Source organism: Eschrichtius robustus, chromosome 14, assembly GCF_028021215.1.
Source record: "Eschrichtius robustus isolate mEscRob2 chromosome 14, mEscRob2.pri, whole genome shotgun sequence".
Lineage (NCBI taxonomy): Eukaryota > Metazoa > Chordata > Mammalia > Artiodactyla > Eschrichtiidae > Eschrichtius > Eschrichtius robustus.
Genome location: NC_090837.1, coordinates 77,036,307 through 77,053,754, shown reverse-complemented (window position 1 = coordinate 77,053,754; position 17,448 = coordinate 77,036,307).

The following is a 17,448-nucleotide window of genomic DNA, read 5'->3' as shown; positions in this document are numbered from 1 at the left end:
TATCCATCATCTCACATAGTTATGTTTTGTTTTGTTTTGTTTTTCAGTGAGAACACTTAGATCTACTCTCTTAGCAAATTTCAACTATATAATATGATATTATCAGTTACAGTCACCATGCTGTATATTACAACACCAGAATTTATTCAAACCACATAACTAAACCTTTGTATCCTTTAATAAATATCTCCCATTTCCCCCACCCTCCTGACTCCGGCAACTACCATTCTACTCTCTGCTTTTATAAATTTGACTATTTTACATTCTATATATAAGTTAGTTCATACAGTATTTGTCTTTCTGTGTCTGACTTATTTAACTTAGCATAATGCCCTCCAGGTTCATCCATGGTTTCACAAATGGCAGGATTTCCTTCTTTTTAAAGGCTGAATAATATTCCTCTGTCTGTGTATATGTGTGTGATTTTTTTTTAATCTATTCATCTGTTGATGGACACTTACGTTGTTTCCATACCTTGGTCATTGTGCCCTAAAGCTAAAACAAGTCTCTTGTAAATATTGCTGAATCTTGTTTTCTTACCCATTCAGTCAATCTGTGTCTTTTGATTGGTGAATTTAATCCATTTACATTTAAAATCATTATTGATAGATAAGGACTTACTCTTCCCATTTTGTTAATTGATTTCTCACTGTTTTGTAGTTATTGTTTTCCTTTCTTCCTCTCTTGCTGTCTTCCTTTGTGATTTGATTTTTTTTGTATTGATATCCTCTGATTCCTTTGTCTTTACATTTTGCATATCTTCTAGAAATTTTTCCTTGTGATTACAATAAGGCTTACACAAAACATCTTATAGCAGTCAATTTTAAGCCAATAACAATTTAACTTCAATTGCCTACAAAAATTCTACACTTTTCCTACTCCCTGCTCAATTTTCTGTTACTAATATCACAATTTACATCATTTTATATGGTGTATTCATTAACAATATGGTAGCTATACCTATTTTTAATATTTCTGTCTTTTAACTTTTATACTTGAGTTAAAAGTGATTTATGCACCACCATTACAGTGTTAGAGTTTTCTGAATTTGACTATATACTTATTTTTAACCAGTGTTTTATGCTTTCATATGTTTTCACGTTACTAATCATTGCCCTTTTATTTCAACTTGAAGAACTCCCTTTAGCATTTCTTATAAGGCAGGTCTAGTTTCTTAGTCTGTGAAAGTCTATCTCTCCTTCATTTGTGAAGGACAGCTAACATGGTCTCCAGCAGCCTGCTCTGTAGAAAACTGCCACTTTTGCTCTGCAGAAAACTCCAGTAGTCTTTGCGATCTCATCAGCTCTTAGTGCTGCCATGGATCCCCTGGAGCTTTCACTATTGAGGACCCCTCAGCATTTGCCATCGCAAACACTAGCAGCCTGTTCCATAAAAGACCCCAGTAGCTCATCGCAGCCACTAATGAGCCCCACAGCTTTCACCACTGAAGGTGACACAGTTTTCCCCTTTGTGAACTACAGCTGCCTGAGCCACCACTCATCCCACCCACTGGAAGCCACCCCAGTCAGTGCTACCACAGTGCCCCAGCCCTGAGATCCAGCAACCACTTTGCAGGTGTCCATAACCAGCCCTGACCCCTGCTGCCACACAAATGCTCATTTCTAGCCTTTACAACCATGCACATGCCTACACATGGCCAGACACAGGCCCCACTGCTGACCCCCATCACTGCATACCACATACCTCCAGCCCCAGCCCCAGCCCTTCTGCCACCTGCCCTGGCCATGCCTATCCAGGCACACTTGCCACTGGACCCAGAAGTACTGCTGAGGACAGCCATCACAGCCACCATGAACCCACCACAGCTTCTGCTACCAAGAGCCACATGGAACCTTCTTCAAATGGAACCCAAAACACAAACAGCAACATGAAAGCACATGGAAGTATAAATCCCACCAGTAAAGGTAAATATACAGTGAAATACAGAATAATATAGTACTCTAATGGTGGTACACAAGTTAGCCATAACCCTAATACCAAAATTAAAAGACAAAAGTATTACGAATAATTATAACCAGAAAAATTTGGCAACAGACTCAACATAAAAAAGGAAACTCTGACTTCAAGAGCACAAAGTATGAGGGGAATAAAACTGTAGAGGCTTTATATGCAATTGAACTTGAGCTGTTATTAAACTAAAATAGATGTTCATAAATACAAGATGTATATGAACCTCATGGTAACCACAAAGAAAAAACTTGGTAATACACAAAAGAGAAAGGAATGAAACTAAATCACTATTTTCAAAAAATGGCAAGTAAAAAAAGAAGATAGGAAGAGAAGAAGAGAGGAACAAATGAACTTCAAGACAAACAGAAAACAATTAACAAAATGGCAATAGTACTGTAAATGTAAATGAATTAATTAGTACCGTAAATGTAAATGAATTAATAGGTACTGTAAATGTGAATGAATTTAACTCTCCAATAAGTACTGTAAATGTACTTATTTACTATCAATAAGTACTGTAAATGTAAATGAATTAAACTTTCCAATCAAAAACATAGTAAAATGACACAGAGTGGCTGAATGGATTAACAACAACAAGTTCCAGTGTTATGCCATCAACAAGAGACTCCCTTTAAATGTAAAAACACACATAGGCTCAAAGTGAAGATATAAAAAAAGATATTCCATGCAAGTGGTAACCAAAGGAGAGCAGGGGAGGCTCTACTTGTAACAGGAAAAATAGACTTTAAGTCAAAAACTGTTGCTAGAAACAAAGAAAGTCATTATATAATGATAAAAGGGTCAGTTCAACAGGAAGATATAATAATTATCAATATATATGCACCCAACCTCAGAGCACCTAAAAATATAAAACAAATATTGACAGATCTGAAGGGAAAAATTGACAGCAAGACTATAATAGTAGGAGAGTTCAATAATCCCCTTTCAAAATGGACAGAACATCCAGACAGAAAATTAAAAAGGAAACAACTGACTTCCACAACACTATAGACCAAATGGACCTAACAGAAATATACAGAACTTTCCAACCAACAGTAGCAGAATATACATTCTCCTCAAGCACAAACAGAACATTCCCCAGGATAGATCACATGTTAGGTCACAAAACAAGACTTAACAAATTTAAGAAGATTGAATTCATACCTAGTGAATTCTGTACCATTTTCTCAGTCCACAGTGGAATGAAACTAGAAACTAACAACAAAAAGAAAACAGGAAAATTTACAAACACATGGAAACTAAAAAACACACTCTTGAACAACCACTGGTGAAAAAAAAATCAAAAGGGAATTTTAAAATACCTTAAGGCAAACAAAAACAAAAATACAACTTACCAAAACTTATGGGATGTAGCAAAGCAGTACAAAGAGGGAAGTTTATAGCAATAAATGTCTACATTAAAAAACAAGAGAGATCTCAAATAAGCAACCTAATTTATGAATCAAAGAACTAGAAATAGAACAAACTAAACCTGAAATTAGCAGAGAAAATAATAAAGATTAGAAAGGAAACAGAGAAATAAAAACAGGAAAAAAATCAACAAAACTAAGATAAACAAAATCAACAAAGCTTTAGTTAGACTAAGAAGAAAGAGAGAGAGAGAGAGAAAGACCCAAATAAATAAAAAATGAAGAAGACATTACAATGGATAACACAGAAATTTAAAGGATCATAAAGGACTATTATGCACAATTATATGCCAACAAATTGGATAACCTAGAATAAATGGGTAAATTTCTAGAAACATACAACCTACCAAGAATGAATCAAGAAGAAATAGAAAGCATGAATAGACCAGTAACAAACTAGAAGATTAAAACAGTAATCAAAAACATTCCAACAGGGCTTCCTTGGTGGCACAGTGGTTAAGAATCTGCCTGCCAATGCAGGGGACATGGGTTCGAGCCCTGGTCTGGAAAGATCCCACGTGCCGTGGAGCGACTAAGCCCGTGAGCCACAACTACTGAGCCTGCGCGTCTGGAGCCTGTGCTCCGCAACGAGAGAGGCCGCGACGGTGAGAGGCCCGTGCACCGCGATGAAGAGTGGCCCCTGCTCGCCGCAACTGGAGAAAGCTCTCGCACAGAAATGAAGACCCAATACAGCCAAAAATAAATATAAATAAATAAATAAATTTATTTTTAAAAAAAACATTCCAACAAACAAAAATGGCTTCACAGGTGAATTCTATCAAAAATTCAAAAAAGAACTAATATCAGCCCTTCTTAAACTTTTCCAAAAAAATAGAAAAGAGAATACATCCAAACTCATTTTACAATGCCAGTATCACCTGATTCTAAAACCAGACAAAGGCAACACAATAAAAGAAATATATAAGTAATATCCCTGATAAACACAAGTGCAAAAGTCCTCAATAAAATACTAGGAAATCAAATTCAACAGCACATTAAAGAGACCATAAACTAGGACCAAGTGGAATTTATCCCTGTGATGCAAAGATGTATCAACATGTGAAAAGCAATCAATGTGCCACACCACATTAACAGAATCAAAGACAAAAACCACATCAACATTTCAATAAATGCAGAACAGGCATTTGACAAAGGTCAACATCCTTACACAATAAAAACTCTTAACAAAATAGGTATGGAAGGAATATACCTCAGCACAACAAAGGCCATATATGAAAAACCCACAGCTAACAATGTAATCAATGAGGGAAAACTGAAAGCTTTTCCTCTAAGATCTGGAACAAGGCAAGGATGCCCACTCTCACCACTGCTATTCAACATCATACTGGAAGTCCTAGTCAGAGCAATCAAACAAGAAAAAGAAATAAAAGGCATCCAAGTTGGAAGGGAAGAAGTAAAATTATCTGCGTTTGTAGATGACATATTCATTTACATAGAAAACCCTAAAGACTACACACACACGCACACACACACACACACACAACTGTTAGAACTAATAAATTCAGTGAAGTTTCAAATTAAACATATACAAATCAATGGCATTACTATACACTAACAACAAACTGTCCAAAAGAGAAATTAACAAAACAATATCACTTACATTCACAGCAAAAAGAATGAAATACTTAGGAACTAACTTAACCAAAGAGGTCAAAGACTTGTACTGAAAATTATAAAACTGTGATGAAAGAAATTTTAAAATACACAAATAAATGGAAAGATTCCATGTTTATGGATTAGAAGAACTAATTATTGTTTAAATGTCCATTTAATGCAATCTCTATCAACATTTCCCAAAGAAATTTTTTACATAATTAGAAAAAACAATCCTAAAATCCCTATGGGAATCAGAGAAGACCCCAAATTGCCAAAGCAATCTTGAGCAAGAAGAACAAAGCTGGAGGCATCACACTTTCAGGTTTCAAATTATGTTACAAAGATATAGTCATCAAAACAGTATGGTACTGGCATAAAAACAGACATACAGACCAATGAAACAGAAATAGAAAACCCAGAAATAAACCCATGCATTTACCATCAACTAATCTTTGACAAGGGTGCCAAGAGCACACAATAGGAAAAAGATAGTCTCTTCAACAAATGGTGATGGGAAAACTGGAAGTCTACATGCAAAAGAATGAAATTGGATCCTTATCTCGTACCATATACAAAAATCAACTCAAAATGGATTAAGGACTTAAAGGTAAAACTCAAAACCATGAAACTCTTAGAAGAAAACATAAGAGAAAACCTTATTGACATTGGCTTTGGCAATAATTTTTTTGGATATGACAACACCAAAAACACAGGCAACAAAAGCAAAAATAGACACATGAGACTGGATCAAACTAAAAGCTTCTGCACAGCCAAGGAAACAGTCAACAAAGTGTAAAGTCAACCTACAAAATGGGAGAAAATATTTGCAAACCATATAATTAATGCAGGGTTAATATCCAAAATATATAAGAAATTCATACAATTTGATTCCAAAAATATAAATAACCCAATTTTATAAATGGACAAAGGACCTAAACAGGCACTGCTCAAAAGAATAAACTCAAATTGCTAACAGATATCTGAAAAAATATTCAGCACCTCTAATCATCAGGGAAATGCTAGTTAAAACCACAATAAGATACCATCTCACACTTGTTAGGATGACTATTATCAAAAAGAGAAAAGATAGCAAATGCTGGTGAGGATGTGGAGAAAAGGGAATCCTTGTACATTGCTGATGGGAATGTGTGTTAGTATGGCCATTATGGAAAACTGTATGCAGCTTCCTCAAAAAATTAAAAATACAACTATCATATGATTCAGCAATCCCACTTCTGGCTATATAGCCAAAGGAAATGAAATCACTATCTCAAAGAGATATTTGCACTCCTATATTCATTTGCAGCATAATTCACAGTAGCTAAGATATGGAAACAACCTAAATGTCCTTCAAAATGTTCTTCAACAGATGAATAAAGAAAATGTTATATATAGAGAATATTATTCAGCCTTTAAAAAGAAGGAAATCCTGTCATCTGCAACAATATGAATGAGTCTAGAGGACATTATGCTAAGCAAAATAAGACAGAGAAAGACAAATATTGCACAATCTCATTTACATGTGGAATATAAAGTAGTCAAACTCATTGAAGCAAAGTGCAGAATGGTGGTTGCCAGGGGCTGGGGGTGGGGAGAAATGGGTGCTGTTCATCAAAGGGTACAAAGTTTTAGTTATAGAAGGTGAATAGTTCTAGAGATCCAATGTACAGCATGGTGATAATAGTTAACAATAGTGCATTATATACTTGAAATTTGCTATGATAGATCTTAAATCTTCTCAACATACACACAAAAACACACAAAAACCGTAACTATGTAGAGATGATAGATATGTTAATTAGCTTGACTGTGACGATCTTTTCACAATTTATACATATATCAAAACATCAGGTTGTATATCTTAAAAATATACGTATTTATATGTCAAAGATATCTCAATAAAGGTGTTTATAAAAAGAACCGTTACAACTTAGTAATAAAAAGACAATCCAATTTTTTTTAAATGGACAAAGAATTTTAACAGACATTCCTCCAAAGATATATAAATGGGCAATAAGTCCATTAAAAGATGCTCAACATCATAAACCATTAGAAAATGCAATTCAAAACCACAATGAGATACCACTTCACACGAACTAGGATAGCTAAAATCAAAAAAGATGGATAATAACAAGTGTTTAGCAAGGATGTGGAGAAATTGGAATCCTCATGCACTGTGGGTGGGAATGTAAAATGGTGCAGCCACTTTGAAAAACAGACTAGTAATTCCTCAAAACGTTAGACATAGTGTTACCATATGACCCAGAAACTCCATTCCTACATATGTACCCAAGAAAATAGTACAATTTCATTCTACAACATGAATGACCCTTGAACACATTATGCTAACTTAAAGAAGCCAGTCCCAACCGACCACATGATGTATGATTCCATTTATATGAAAAGTCCAGAACAGGAAAATCTATAGAGACAGAAAGTAGATTAGTGGTTGCCTAGGATGAGAGAGGTGGGGTCAGGGAATGGGACATGATTTTTAATAGGAAGTGTTTATTTTTGGCATGATGAAAATTGGCACAACAATATTGTAAAATTGATTTTGAATATATTAAAAGTCATTGATCAAATTAGTGAATTGTATGGTATGTGAATGATATCTCAATAAAGCTGTTTGTTTTTTTATTTTTTTAAAGAGGAGGTTAAATTCAATGAGCTTTATCCCAAAAGAGAAGGGAAACATTAGTGGAAAAATTGGTACAATCTGAAAAATGTCTGTAGTTTTATTAATAGTAATATAACAATATTGGTTTCTTAGTTTAACGAATGTACCATGGTAATATAAATTGGTAGCAGCAGGAGAAACTGGGAAAGGGGTATACAAGAACTCTCTGTACTATCTTTACAAACTTCATGTAAATCCAAAATTATTCCAAAATTTTTAAATTACTTTTAAAATGTTAAGCAAAACACATACACAATGATAACTTCATTATAATAGTATTTAAATAACACATACAAACATGGGAAACTACAATATATTGTTTGGTGACACAAGTGTGTAGCAGGATATGAAAATATTCATGGGCATGATAAACACTCAATTCAGGACAGTGATTATCTCTGGGCAGGAAGAGAGTGGAACAGAAACTGAAGACGTCTTAATACTTTATTTTTTTAATGAAAAAATCTAAAGCAAATATGACAAAATATTAACATAAGTTAAATTTGATGAGGTGTTATGTATCCAGCATTTGTCATATTATTCTTTATACATTTTGATATGCTTAAAATATTTTCTTTTAGACAGTATGAATCAGGTGACAGTTGAAGACACCTCATGCATCAACTAGTAATGTTTGTAGAGAAGAAAGGTGTGATAAATGATCCTGTATGATCAGGATTTGGGTAGGTAAAAAAGCACATCAGTGCTAAAAATTGCTATTTCTTCACAAGCAGAGCACACAAATTTGATAGACCACTTGGTTTTGTGGTTAGGACACTCACTGCCCCAAATTATATATGATATGACCTTGGACAAACCATCTAACCTCTTCATCTCCGGGGTTTCTCCCTGGTCACGTGGTGATAATAATATTGTCTCTAACATTATGTTGGGAGAATTAAATGGCATAATTCTTGTAGGCATTTGGCAATATCTGGAGATATTTTTGGTTGCCACAAACTGGGGGGTGGGGTGCTACCAGCATCTAATGAGCAGAGACCAGGAATGCTGCTGAACATCCTACAATGCACAGGACAGCCACCCAGAACAAAGAATTATCCTGCCCCAAATGTCATTTGTACCAAGGCGGAGAAACCCTAATGTAGAACCATCTACCACAGGACCTGGTGTATGGCCTACAACCTATGCCATTAGCTGCCATATGATCATCACTGTTACGGTTGTAATGTAACACCAGAATAGACTTCAACACATTGCTACCTGGATATATCTTCTTTTGCCTTTTTAATAGGTGTTTAAATTGACCCAGACCCAGTATGTCCTGCAGCTGGGATGACTAGCTTTGCCGATCATGCCTTTAGACTATAAGAGGTGTTATCTTTTTTCCTTTGCTAACAGCTCTGACCTGCTCTTCCCTTCCCCTCCACCATCATTTTTTATTTCCACTTTGTAGCTGTCTTAATTAACCCTGGGAAGGGTTTGGGGTGCCTCTGATAGAAAGGACGTTTCCCTTCAAAGATAAAACTGTATCATTATCTAGCCTCCATTGCACACACGGGAAAGCGGCCTTCGGAAAGAGCTGCTCTGGGCAACAGGGGGCAAATTATCCACTGTTAACCTTGGGCTGCCTTTTAAAAGAAAACATTTTGAAAGGAAAGAAAAGAAAAGATGAAACTAACAGTAGCCAGGTAAGTTTTGGACCCACTAGCAGGACCCAAATTTAAGCTGCTGAGTTAGTACACAGTAGGTCAATCAACAACCACATTGAAATGGGGCGGAAGTGTGGACACCTAATCAATTTGCCAAAGTCTCAAAAAAAGAGCATTTTGTGTGATAAACCATAGTAACAAATTGAAGAGGAAAAACCATATGATCATCTCAATGGATGCAGAAAAAGCTTTCAGCAAAATTCAACACCCATTTATGATAAAAACCCTCTACAAAGCAGGCATACAGGGAACTTACCTCAACATAATACAGGCCATATATGACAAACCCACAACCAACATCGTGCTCAATGGTGAAAAACTGAAAGCATTTCCTCTAAGATCGGGAACAAGACAAGGTTGTCCACTCTCACCACTATTATTCAACATAGCTTTGGAAGTTTTAGCCACAGCAGTCAGAGAAGAAAAAGAAATCAAAGGAATCCAAATTGGAAAAGAAGAAGTAAAGCTGTCACTCTTTGCAGATGACATGATACTATACATAGAGAATCCTAAAGATGCTACCAGAAAACTACTAGAGTTAATCAATGAATTTGGTAGAGTAGCAGGATAAAAAATTAATGCACAGAAATCTCTTGCATTCCTATACACTAATGATGAACAATCTGAAAGAGAAATTAAGGAAACACTCCCATTTACCATTGCAACAAAAAGGATAAAATACCTAGAAATAAACCTACCTAAGGAGACAAAAGACCTGTATGCAGAAAACTATAAGACACTGATGAAAGAAATTAAAGATGATACAAACAGGTGGAGAGATATACCATGTTCTTGGATTGGAAGAATCAACATTGCGAAAATGACTATACTACCAAAAGCAATCTACAAATTCAATGGAATCCCTATGAAACTACCAATGGCATTTTTCACAGAACTAGAATAAAAAATTTCACAATTTGTATGGAAACACAAAAGACCCTGAATAGCCAAAGCAATCTTGAGAAAGAAAATGGAGCTGGAGGAATCAGGCTCCCTGACTTCAGACTATTCTACAAAACTACGGTAATCAAGACAGTATGGTACTGGCACAAAAACAGAAATATAGGTCAATGGAACAGGATAGAAAGCCCAGAGATAAACCCACACACATATTGTCACCTTATGTTTGATAAAGGAGGCAAGAATATACAGTGGAGAAAAGACAGCCTCTTCAATAAGTGGTGCTGGGAAAACTGGACAGCTACATGTAAAAGAATGAAATTAGAACACTCCCTAACACCATACACAAAAATAAACTCAAAATGGATTAAAGACCTAAATGTAAGGCCAGACACCATCAAACCCTTGGAGGAAAACATAGGCAGAACACTCTATGACATAAATCACAGCAAGATCCTTTTTAACCCACCTCCTAGAGAAATGGAAATAAAAACAAAAATAAACAAATGGCACCTAATGAAACTTAAAAGCTTTTGCACAGCAAAGGAAACCATAAACAAGACCAAAAGACAACCCTCAGAATGGGAGAAAATATTTGCAAATGAAGCAACTGACAAAGGATTAATCTCCAAAACATACAAGCAACTCATGCAGCTCAATATCAAAAAAACAAACAACCCAATCCAAAAATGGGCAGAAGTCCTAAATAGACATTTCTCCAAAAAAGATATACAGATTGCCAACAAACACATGAAAGAGTGCTCAACATCATTAATCATTAGAGAAATGCAAATCAAAACTACAATGCGATATCATCTCACACCGGTCAGAATGGCCATCATCAACAAATCTACAAACAATAAATGCTGGAGAGGGTGTGGAGAAAAGGGAACCCTGTTGCACTGTTGGTGGGAATGTAAATGGATACAGCCACTATGGAGAACAGTATGGAGGTTCCTTAAAAAGCTAAAAATAGAACTACCATACGACCCAGCAATCCCACTACTGGGCATATACCCTGAGAAAACCATAATTCAAAAAGAGTCATGTACCACAGTGCTCATTGCATCTCTATTTACAATAGCCAGGACATGGAAGCAACCTAAGTGTCCATCGACAGGTGAATGGATAAAGAAGATGTGGCACATATATACAATGGAGTATTACTCAGCCATAAAAAGAAATGAAACTGAGTTATTTGTAGTGAGGTGGATGGACCTAGAGACTGTCATACAGAGTGAAGTAAGTCAGAAAGAGAAAAACAAATACCATATGCTAACACATATATGGAATCTTAAAAAAAAAAAAAATGGTTCTGAAGAACCAGACAGGACAGGAATAAAGATGCAGACATAGAGAACGGACTTGAGGACACTGGGAGGGGGAAGGGTAAGCTGAGATGAAGTGAGAGAGTGGTATGGACTTATATGTACTACCACATGTAAAATAGATAGCTAGTGGGAAGCAGCCGCATAGCACAGGGAGATCAGCTCGGTGCTCTGTGACCACCTAGAGGGGTGGGATAGGGAGGGTGGGAGGGAGACACAAGAGGGAGGAGATATGGGGATATATGTATACGTATAGCTGATTCACTTTGTTAAAAAGCAGAAACTAACACACCATTGGAAAGCAATTATACTCCAATAAAGATGTTAAAAAAAAAAAAAGAGCATTTTGGACAATAAATAAAAATGAAGACCTTTATCCTGAAAAGAATATTTCTATCTGTTGTTCTCTGCTTTCTTTTCTCACAAACCACAACAAAAAGCAGCCTGCAGGACTGGTACCTGTGAATTTTGATTAGATAATTTTCCACTGAGACAGAGAGAAGCAGTCACGTATCCTGGGTTTTAAAGACAAGCCATGGGATCACTTGAGTGCCAGCAACACTTTTAATTCTGCCACAAATGGCTTTTCTACAGGGAGCTTGCCGCATCTGTCTTCCTTTTTCGTTTCTAGGGCTAGGTGTTAGCAGAGGGTCCTTAGAAAGAGGCCAACTCCACCGCTAATCACTAGGAGAAAAGAATTTCCTGAAAGTACTCATATTGTTTTCCCAGGGGACATATCTGACAAACGTGATAAGAGGAGCCCAGAAATTCGAGTCCTTATTGGAAAATGTAAAGAGGGAGTAGAGGTGGTATCTGAAAGACGGTGAAGCCAATCCCAAGGTGGGACATTATCTCTTTAATTGCAAGGTCTGCACATGAGCTAAAGGAACCCTAGTGACAGAGGATGGGATTCAGTCAAGATGGTGACCAAACAGAGCTAATAAATCAACCTGTTTCAGGAACGAGAATAGAATAGAACTCCACACAGTAGGATCATGTGGTACCTGCATCCCTCATCTCTCCCCATATTCTCAGTCTTCCTTCCCTCTGTCCCATTCTGATTCCTCCTTCCTGGCTCACAGCAAGCCTCCTATGACAGCCTCAGCCAAGATGATTGAGCTCTGCCTCTCCCCAGCAACCAGGACATTATTCTCAATAATTATACTGGAATTTCATTATATTTGATTTAGCGGCTGTTGTATACTAACCAGTATTGTTCTCTGATTCTTTTTTGTCAGTAAAACTTGCCTTCCCACACATTTCCAGGTCAAGGATTATCTCTTAACTTTTTACTTTTTGTTCTCTAGAGTATAGTGCAAGCTAAAACACTCAATATTTGATAAACTGGACTGAAGTAAGTAACTCAGGGGTTACACGGCCTGGATTTGTCCTTCATCGTTCACTTATACCTGGCACATATGTGAGCATCAGTATGCACAGATATGCTTTGTGGGCACAAAGGAGGAGACACAGACAATTTTCCAGCTGCTGCCACAAGCCCAGAAACTGTCAGATTTCTATACCAAGAAGCTCTGCCATGAAGCCCTCTTCTCTGGAAATGAAGAGATACTGATTATCAAAGGGAGACAAAGGACCCAGGAGAGAGGAAGAGGGAATTAAACCAAGTAGCCTCCCCTTCTTCATCTCTTTCTTGAAAGACAGAGGAAGGAAAGAAGGAAGGAAGGAAGGAAGGAAGGAAGGAAGGAAGGAAGGAAGGAAGGAAGGGAGGGAGGGAGGGAGGGAGGGAGGGAGGGAGGATGGAAGGAAGGAAGGAAGGAAGGAAGGAAAGAAGGAAGGAAGGAATGGAAGGAGGAAAGAAAATAACAAATGTTAGTACAGATGTAGAGAAATTGGAATCCCTATATACTGTTGGTAAAAGTGTAAAATAGTGCAGTCATTATGGAAAACAGTAAGGCACTTCCTCAAAAAATTAAAAATAGAATTACTGTATGATCTAGCAAGTCCACTTCTGGGTATATGCCCCAAAAAATTAAAAGCAGGGACCTGAAGACATATTTGTCCACCCATATTCATAGCAGCATTATTCACACCAACCAAAGGTAAAAGCAACCCAGTGTCCATCAACAGATGAATGAATAAACAAAATGTGGCCTGTACATACAGTGGAATAGTGTCTGGCCTTAAAAGGAAGGAAATTCTGACACATGCTTATGCTGAGTGAAATAAGCCAACCATGAAAAGACAAATACTGTATGATTCCATTCATATGAGGTACTGAAAACAGTCAAATTCATAAAGACAAAGTAGAATGGTGGTTGTCAGGAACTAAGGGGAAAGAAGTTTGGGGAGTTAGTGTTTAATGGGTACAGAGTTTCTGTTTTACAAGATGAAAAGAGTTCTGTAGATGGATGGTGGTGACAATAGCACAAAAATGTGGATGTACTTAATGCCATAGAATTGTACACTTAAAAATGGTTAAGATGGTAATTTCTACGTTATGCATATTTTACCACAACTAAAAATAAATTTTAGTGTAGACCACAAGAAAGGGCTAAATAAATGTTAGTTGCTTGGAGGTGGGAGGGAGGAGAAATATTAGGGGTGAGTTTTCCCTTCCCCCAGGATGAAGCAAAGTGTGACTGAACCCCAATCATACTGCTGCCCTCGCGTCACCATCACACCTACCGATGGGGACAGACCTCCCTCCATGCTTCCTGTCACTGCCTTCAGTTCTATGTTTGTGAGTTATCTTCATTCATAAGAAATATATACTCCATACGTGTGCCTGTGTGTTGCGGGAGAGGAGGAAAGAGACACAGCTGACCCTCGCTAGGCCTGTATCCTTCAAAAGCGTTACACTGGATGGAACCATACCCCGCCTTCTCAAACCCAGACACTGCCTTTATCAGTGAGCACCCAGGTGTGGCCACATACCCCCCTCCCCCCCGGTTTTTAATTAACCCCTTAGCCCACCCAAGTTAAGAGGCAAATTTATTTAGACTCAAAGTAGACAGTGAAATGCCTGTTTAATTAGACATTTTATCTATTACCTCTGTAAGCTTATCTCTGTTGGAAAGCGCTGTTAATTCAGTCACTATCTCCCCATCACAACCCAGAAAGGACTTCAGTTGCTGTAGACACTTAAGCCCACAGCAGAAGAGAAAAAAATCTATAAATCTATAATAGCCAATCCTGAGTGAGGTCGGTTAGCAAAGAAGGACCAGGACTCAACTAAATTAGGCAACAGGGCTTCCCTGGTGGCACAGTGGTCAAGAATCGCCTGCCAATGCAGGGGACATGGGTTCGAGCCCTGGTCCGGGAAGATGCCGCACAGCAACTAAGCCCGTGCACCACAACTACGGAGCCTGCTCTCTAGAGCCCGCGAGCCACAACTACTGAGCCCTCGTGCCACAACTACTGAGCCCACACGCCTAGAGCCCATGCTCTGCAACAAGAGAAGCCACTGCAATGAGAAGCCCGAGCACCGCAATGAAGAGTAGGCCCCACTCGCCGCAACTAGAGAAAGCTGCGCGCAGCAACGAAGACCCAATGCAGCCAAAAGTAGATAAATAAAATAAATAAATTTATTAAACAAATAAATTAGGCAACAGGTTAATAAAGTTGAGCTGGTGCTGACTATGTGGGTGGCAGGGAGACCCAAGTGGGTTTTGTTACTGTTTGCTGGATGGCTCTCTGTTTCTTGGCCTCGGAAGTCCATCCCTTGCTGCTTTATTTCCTTTTGGTTTCTAGCACTGGAGACAATGCCCAGAGCCTTCTTAAACATCAGTCTCCCACAGCTGGAAGAGCCCCAAAAGATCATCTTGGAGGTGGGGAAAGTAAGGTCCAGAGACAGTGAGCAACCTGCCAAAAAGCTGGGCACACTCAGTGACAGGGCAGGGGCGGAATTCAAGCCCCCAGCCTTCAGCCCGAAGCTCCTCCCACTGCACTGCTCCACGTCCTTTCCACACATCATACGTCACCTGCGTGAGCATACAATATCGTACACCCCAGCCCCCCGCAAATCAGTCAGGAGCTCGCCATGGAGGCAGTCATTCATCAACCATTTTCCGTGCGTGTATTCACACCCCTCGGTCCGGCTGTGTGTTTCTGGGTGTTTCCAGCAGAGACTCATCTCTGAGGAAAGGCAGATGCGGCTCTTTGGTTCCAGATTCACCTTAGGAACCAGACCTCACAGAGGGAGACCTTTCTTCTAAGAACACAGAAACAAGGATTTATTTTCCCATTTTGCCCCGGGGAAAGAAGGTTGCATGAATATAATGCCCTGTGCTGAGGTTAAATACTAACCCGTAAGGCAGGGAGCACTGCCAGAACCCTCAGGGCCCAGCATCACGGAGCGCCAGCAGCCATGATACCTCCGTGGGCAGCGGGGCAGGCGTGTCCTCACACTCTCCACCCATCAGCACCAAGTAATTGCTTTCTAGGCTTCATTTCAAAAGAGTTGATTTCCTTAGATAGCGAATAGTTCAAGAAATCCACTATGCCAGGAATAGAAAAGAGGGGAGAGAGGGAGACAGAGACAGAGAGAGAGAGAGACAGAGAGAGAGGATCAAGGTGGCAGTTAAGGTTCTAAAATGCCCATGCTTAGCGCTAACTCACTGGCCTGAAACAAACGCCGGTAATCAAAGGGAATGCCATTAACGTGTGCTAAGCTCACAGAGTTAATCAGAAATGTAGAACTTGAGGTCTGTATAATAGCCTTCGCTCACCACACATTTCATGCTGCATTTTCAATTACCCCTTAGGAAATTAACTGTGCAGCTTAAATGAAATGTGTGGCATTCAGGAGAGATTAAACCTAATACAGTCCACTAGCAAAGCTTCAGCATTCAGAAGTTTAATGAGGTGTTAATGGGAAAGAAACTGCCCTAACCCTTGCTAACCCAGACTATTGTGCACAACGCACGCAGAATCACAGAGCGTCCAGGTCCCCTGGATGCTTTTAGAAAGGCTGGGGCACTGAATCTTCTAGAAGCAGCCTGTTCAACTTGTTCTTGTCCCTTCCTACTCTGACATCCAGGTTTCCCAGACCCTCCCAGGAATGACAGGAAAATGTCACACTCCACAAATCTTAATGTTTGGTTTTCTGGTTGTTTTGGTTGAGCCACTCACAAGATTGCTTCTTCCTCTCCCAAATTGTTCAACTTTTTCTTACCTGTGATTTTTTTCTAAATTGACAAACAAATGTCCTTAATGAAACAACTAATTTTTTATAAAGTGCACCATTTGTGAATTACATTTAAGCAAAATGGGCTTCTTGAAACAGAATACAGTGTAGATGTCAAAGATATGGATTCTCTTCCTACTCGGTCCATCGAACAAGCTGGATGATCTTGCAAAAGTCACTTCACTGTGTTTCAATCCAGCAGTCATTCACACAACAAATATTTACTACACACCCACCATGGCAGAGAAGGCTGTGCTGGGTATCAGTTGGGAGGCACAGAGACGTGTAGAATAGGGCCCTAGTCCCCATGGAGCTCGAAGTGTCTGTGTGAAACTCAGCATCTGCTAAGTGCTCAATGTCAAGCATGAGAATTCAGAGAGAAATCGCTTTGGCAGGAGGAGATCTGGAAAGGCTTAGTGGAGACAGCCACACCCTAGTTGGACTTTGAAGGATAAGTGAGATTCAACAGGCAGGAAAGGGGGAAGAAGATTAAGAGCAGAACCTGAGCAGGACAGTAAAATAAAAAGTACGTTCAGAAAGTAGGGGTCCAGGTCGGCTGAGCTGGTAGCAAGGGAGAGTAAGACAAAAGAGCCAGAGCCTATGAAGGCCAGGCTGAGGAGCTGAGACCCCATCCTCCATCAAGTCTCGTGTTTTGGGTAGAATAAAGCAAAGGAGAGAAGAGAGGAGACTAGTTTGCCAGCTGATG